This window comes from Dendropsophus ebraccatus, chromosome 2 (genome assembly GCF_027789765.1).
Source record: "Dendropsophus ebraccatus isolate aDenEbr1 chromosome 2, aDenEbr1.pat, whole genome shotgun sequence".
NCBI lineage: Eukaryota > Metazoa > Chordata > Amphibia > Anura > Hylidae > Dendropsophus > Dendropsophus ebraccatus.
The window spans coordinates 204,664,503-204,670,766 of NC_091455.1; positions in this window are offsets into that span (position 1 = coordinate 204,664,503).

Here is a 6,264-nt window from a genome sequence, read left to right on the forward strand (position 1 = left end):
CTTTAGCAAAAAGTCACTCAAGCAGAAAATAAAAGCTTAAGGCCCCTACATACATTCTTATACCTGTCTATTATGGATAGTAGTCCAAAGCTGACCATATGTCTGATAACCAGACAGTCAGTACGGTGCTATTAGACCCACAATCTGGTCCGACTTCTATTTGTAATACGGATGTCTGCGAGGGGCCTTCATCCTTTTTTTTTTAATACACAAAAACAAACAAAACAAAAACTACTTGCATGTGTGATTCCAGTCCAGGGATGGGGATTCTCTGGCCCTCCAGCTGTTGCAAAACTACGATTCTCAGGCTGTCCAGGCATGATGGGAATTGCAGTTTTGCAACAGCTGGAGGGCGGAAGGTTCCCCATACCTGTTTAAGTCATATAAACATTGCGTATACTGTAGTCAGGACAGGCCCTCAATATTAGATCGGTAGGGGTCCGGCCCGTGGCATCCCGCTGATCAGCTGCTTTGAAGGCAACGTGGCACGTGTGAGTGCTACAGCGTTTACCAGTGCACGTATCTGCATTGCTGTATGATTAGTAATAGAGATGGGAAGTATCACTGCTTCGTCTCATATCGGTGGATGTGGCAGTGCAGTACTATATAAAAAGAACTTTAAAGAGTTACAAACCCAATATACACAGAACAATTAGTCAGATATATATTGATGTCTGTCCATTTCGATTATTAAACACCAGCATGGATTTGGTCAGAATCCTCTTTTTTGAAAAGATAAAACATTTATACGTAAAATATATGGCTGCCAAGGGTTCTGTGCTGCCCCTAGTGTATGGACTTGGTAGATACAACTATGCATGTTGTATTATCGCATCCCTTCTCCTACCTTTGAGTTGTTGGAAATCCTCAACCACCCCTCTTGTATCGGTAAACCAAAGTATTCAAGCATCTGCAACAGTTGATATTGGAGGTGTCATGATGGCCATACTAGTTTCAAGAAACATAACTATACAGCTAAAACTTTAGAACTACTGAATGCACATGCTTTCCAGTAACCTTATATCAGTGTATGGCTTACAGACAGACGACTATATACAGTAGTATATGAAAACCTGGTTAAACAATAGAGATGAGCGAACCGGGTTCGGGTTCGAGTCCATCCGAACCCGAACGATCGGCATTTGATTAGCTGGGGCTGCTGAACTTGAATAAAGCTCTAAGGTTGTCTGGAAAACATGGATACAGCCAATGACTATATCCATGTTTTCCACATAGCCTTAGGGCTTTATCCAACTTCAGCAGCCACCGCTAATCAAATGCTGAAAGTTTGGGTTCGGATCGACTTGAGCATGCTCGAGGTTTGCTCATCTCTATTAAACAACCATGCAGTCTTTGAATGCATAACAAGTCTATACTTTGCTCCCCTCTGGCAGGCTATAGACAAATAACACTATAGGATATTTTCCTGTGGTTGCCTATTTCGGTTCTTGCAAAATTGTCTCCAGCACAGAATATCGTGGATTTTGCAGTAATTTAGTGGGGTACTAGTCAGATCTTCGGTAGCTGACATGCAGATTAGTGATCACTACACATCTCGGAGAATGACTTCTGATTCTTGCAGATGAGGGTTCTTAAGAATTAGAAAAATTCAGTGTTAACAAACTATGATGGGACGACGATGGTTGCTTACTAAGACTGGGGCTACACAGAGATTCCGGGTCACGTGACCAGGAATCGCAGTGTCATACCGCCTGTTGTGTGACCTCTTTACTCATACAGGCGAATGGGGTCGTGCTGCACTGTGACCACACAGCTGTAAGAATTTTTTAGTTTTTTGCATCTGCCTGTGGTGGCCTCTTGTGGGTCACAGCGCGACTCCATTCACTTGTATGAGTGGTGTGACTGGGAATCCCTGTGTAGCCCCAGCCTTATTGCTTCTCTTAGGGGAAAAAAGCCCCATTAAATCTTAATACCTGAAACTATATTTATTTTGGAATATCTTTCGACTTCGTGCACATTTTGTGTATGGCCATGGGCCGACGTAGTTCACCTATATGGAGATGGTGTTACTTAGTTTGAGGGACCAGGCGCCGAAATGTCCCTGTGAATTCTTGAGTATTTGAGCCTCTAACTGGAGGCAAAAGCAATGTCCTTTATGGTGTCCAACGAATACACGTGTGACCAAGCCTGACATTGGGTAACGCTAGAACAGATTTTGAACTAAATGCACTTAGTCTATATAGCAATGTATTTCCTTACATACCTGACCCCAGTCGATGTAAGAGCCATTGGTGTCCTGACCAGGACCTCCCGGCCTTCCTATCGTGGTTGTCGCACAGAGCGGTTTTGCCCTTATTACTGCACACAGCAACTTTGTGTTTTGGTTGCTGCCAACGTATGAACCTGTAAATATTTTTTTATCAGTGTTTTATTACCCAATGTAGTGTTATGTACCTGACCTGTCACTTCTACCTCAACATATGGTCCTGGGGTACACAGCCTTCTGTTTTCGATTTTCACATAACTTTGTACTCAATAAATATTTTAAAATCTGACCGAGTCCTGGTTCATTTCGCTCCAAGTTTCTTAATGTAAGTGACGCTACTCTATACTGAACAGTTTATAAGATGAGGTGTGCTAAAAAAACAAACATAAAGGTCAGTAGGCTACATAGCTATGAACTTGTAATGGCTCAGACACTTGCCCCTTGGCAATCAAAATTACAACTTCCCATCCTAAGGGCCCTATTCCACCGGACGATTATCAGTTGCATAATCGTTAACGATCTCAAACGACCGCTATTGCGAAAGACCTGAAAACGTTTAATCATTTCCATGGAACAATAATCGTTACTTATGATCGTATTTGCGATAGTTTTTTCTTCGCTATTGCGTTCGTAGTGGTAGATGGAGAACAGGACACTTTGTCTTTCTGCACTGACAATTTGACAAAGGGAAAGGCACTAACCTAAGGTGAAGTTGAAGGCAGTAAGGAAAAAAAAAAAATGATATCAAGATCAGGAGGGAAGGTGTGGTTAGTTAGTAGAGCTGAAAATCTGCCCCTGGGGAAGAACCTGTATTAGTCTTGCTGGAGTCCAAAATGTATAGGGACTGCTGAGGAGAGTATCGAGGAATGGCATTGTACTTGTATAAAAGATGTACTATGGATTTATGCAACTGAAACATTGTCTTATCTACTGAAGAGCACATATACCACAGAGGGTACCCATGGGGATTATGGTGAGCAAGGCCTATTCATGCAGGTAGTATTCATGCAGCTGCTATGAGGCCTTATAGCCGCTAGGGTACCCCACTATATTCATAATTAAAAAGTGATGTATCCCTAACCTAAGCAGGTTTTCATAAAAGCAACATAAATGGCTTAAAAGGGGTTTTCTAATTAAAACGTACTTGTCCCCTATTCACAGGATAAGTAAAAGATTGCAGGGGTCTAACGGCTCCTTTTGTTTTGAAAACAGCCACATGGATAGGGGACAAGCAAATGGGAAAAGCCCTTTAAGAAAAAAAAAAGTTAAGTTTGTTAAAAATAGTACAAAATGTAAAGAGTTCAAATTCTCTGCAGTAAGTATATCAGCAGCCCCATCTCCAGCAAGATTATAGTTATTTATTATTTGTACATCCAAACCACTGGATCCTCCAGGAAAGCCACGCTTTGCATGACTATAGTAGCCACATGTTTATGAAAAGGGGGGACTATGTAAAGCAGACCCTTAAAAACAATCATCTTTTGAGTTACACCCAAACAGATGTAAAAAAGTCACACCTTGTCTATACATCTACAGGCTCACCCCCCCCCCCCCAACCCTCCGACACTAAACAAAACATCCTAGTGTTAGGCCCCTATTCCACCGGACGATTATCGTTCAGATTATTGTTAAATCGTTCGAATCTAAACGATAATCGTTTGGTTGAAATGCAGTTAACGATTAACGACCGAACGAGAAATCGTTGATCGCTTTATAAGAACGCAAAGTGTCAGCTCAGCATGGCACATGTCTGTAGTGAGCCCCCCAGGCGGTATCAGCACCCGGTAAGTGCGGGCCCCCTGCTCCTGTGGGGCCCACTTAGTGACTGGACGCTGTGCCCAGCAAAGGCTGGTTCTCCTCTGTCCTCCTTTCCTCCTGCACACTGCTGCTGCTGACAGCCCTCCTGTACTCCACTGTCCGGCATACCTTGTGTGAGGAGGAGAGGAGTGTGATGACTGGGGCTGGAGGGATCCTGCTGGGTTATGGCTGCCAGGGACGGGACTGTAAAGAGGAGCAACAGCAGCAGCTCTGACAGTGAGTGATTATTGTCAATGTGTCTGTCAGGCTGCTGGAATTTGCCAGACAGAGAGTGGACTGAGTAAGAGAAAGCACAGGGCCCCCCACCCTCTGATGCTGATGTTTGATTATAAGTTTATATATTTTTTTTTTTTTTTTTTTTGCCAGTAACTGTGCCCCCCCCTCCCCCCTGCAGCATGGTTATTTTTCTCTTTCATCTTCCCTCTAAGCAGCCACATACAGTACATGTATCCCACCTGTGCAGCCACATACAGTACATGTATCCCACCTGTGCAGCCACATACAGTACATGTATCCCACCTGTGCCCCATTTTTTCTATCCCCTATTAGTGCTGTTCTGGGGTCACTTTCACACTCTGAGCTATATACTCTCATCCTCCACACAGCATACAGTATATAATGCACCCAGCACCCTCCAAGTACAACAGCTGCAAACACTACAACCTCCAGCATTTACTGCAGTCTGCAGCCCTCAGGATGTGTTCAAATTTGAAGTACAAATGAGCAGACAACTCAAGGGGTTGTCATTTTGGAAACTATAACTCCCAGCATTCTCTGAGAGCTTCATAAGTGTAAGGCATTCTGAGAGTGTTAGTTGTTGTTATTCCAGGAGTTGTGGTCAGCATGTTGCTTCTGATGGGTTCTTTATGTGGGTGCCCCCCCATGATCAGTTCTATTGGTGGGCCACAGGTACCCCAGTCCCACACTGGGGCCTGCACAGACTACAGTACAGTCCTTTAGTGGGCCCTGGCATCTGTGCTGTGCTGTAGGGCCCTCTTGGAGAAACCAGGACACATGTACCGGATACCCGGGTGTACATATGTGTGCGCCTTTAAGGCAGAAAGGTTGAGAAACGAATAGGTTATGGAGGCCCAAAACACATTTTTTGCACAAGGGCCCTTTGCAGACTGTGTCCGCCCCTAGCGTAGGGGGTTTCTTCCAGCCATGTTCTTTCTTTTGACTGTGTACCCATACTGTGTTTTAGGCAGTCCCCTATAGTCTCTGTCTGTAAGAAAACAGAGGTTGCCGTTTGGCTGTCTCTACTTGGTCATTATCGCTTTCAATGAGGTGCCAGTGCCGTCTGATCACTTGTTGAATCACTCTGTCCATGTGTGTATGTGTAAAAGACAAATCTTTTATTATCCTCTGACTCATTTACCTCCAAGTAAGGGTCCTATTCTGGGGGCCCGATGAATAATATAAACGAGCGATGATCTGCTAGATCGGCGCTTGTCTACTGGGCCTATTCCACGGCCTGATAATCGGTTAGCGAGGGCTGCAGGGACATCGTTATCGATGTCCTTGCAGCCCTTGTTTAAACACCATACTTTACCTTTATGCTGCAAGTCTTCTCCTGCGCTCCTTCTCCCTGGGTCCTGCTCGCAGCAGCAGCTTCGGAGAGGCCTGCATGAGCTGACAGACTGCTCAGCTAATCACTGGCCACGGCGGTCCCAGCCAGTGATTGGCTGAGCGGTATGTCTGCTCAGACAGGCCGCTCCAAAGCTGCTGCTGTAAACGGGATAGGGAGAAGGAGCGCAGGAGAAGACTTGCAGCATAAAGGTAAAGTATGGTGTTTGTGAAATTGTTGTTGTGCAAATGGAATAGACAACAGGTGGCAATAATTGGTATCAAGCAAGACACTCAATAAAGGAGGGTTCTGCAGGTTGAACCACAGACCATTTCTTAGTACCTATGCTTTCTGGCTGATGCTTTAGTCACTTTTGAATGTTGGTGGTGCTTTCACACTCGTAGTAGCATGAGATGGACTCTACAACCCACCGACAAGTGGCTCAGGTTATGCAGCTCATCCTGGATGGCAAATCAATTCAAGCTGTGGCAAGGTTGGCTGTGTCTGTGAGTGTAGTGCCCAGAGGCTGGAGGCGCTACCAGGAGACGTGGAGGAGGCCAAGGGAGGGCAGCAACTCAGCAGCAGGACTGCAACCTTGGCTGTTGTGCAAGGAGGAACAGGAGAAGCACTGCCAGAGCCCTTCAAAATGACC